Source organism: Penaeus monodon, chromosome 31 (genome assembly GCF_015228065.2).
Source record: "Penaeus monodon isolate SGIC_2016 chromosome 31, NSTDA_Pmon_1, whole genome shotgun sequence".
Taxonomy (NCBI): domain Eukaryota; kingdom Metazoa; phylum Arthropoda; class Malacostraca; order Decapoda; family Penaeidae; genus Penaeus; species Penaeus monodon.
The window spans coordinates 17474046-17474253 of NC_051416.1; positions in this window are offsets into that span (position 1 = coordinate 17474046).

A 208-nucleotide genomic window follows, 5' to 3' on the forward strand; every position below is an offset into this window, starting at 1 on the left:
TTTAAAAAATAAAAATTTTTTTTTTAATAAAAAATAAAAATTTTACATTATATACAAACCAACCCCTTGTATCCGGCCGCGGGGTTTGTGGGTATACTGATATATTTTTGTATAATATTTTTTAAAATATTTAATTATATAAACTATTAAAAATTTATAATTTATTTATAAAAATTTTTATTTTTTATTTTAAAATTATATTAATATA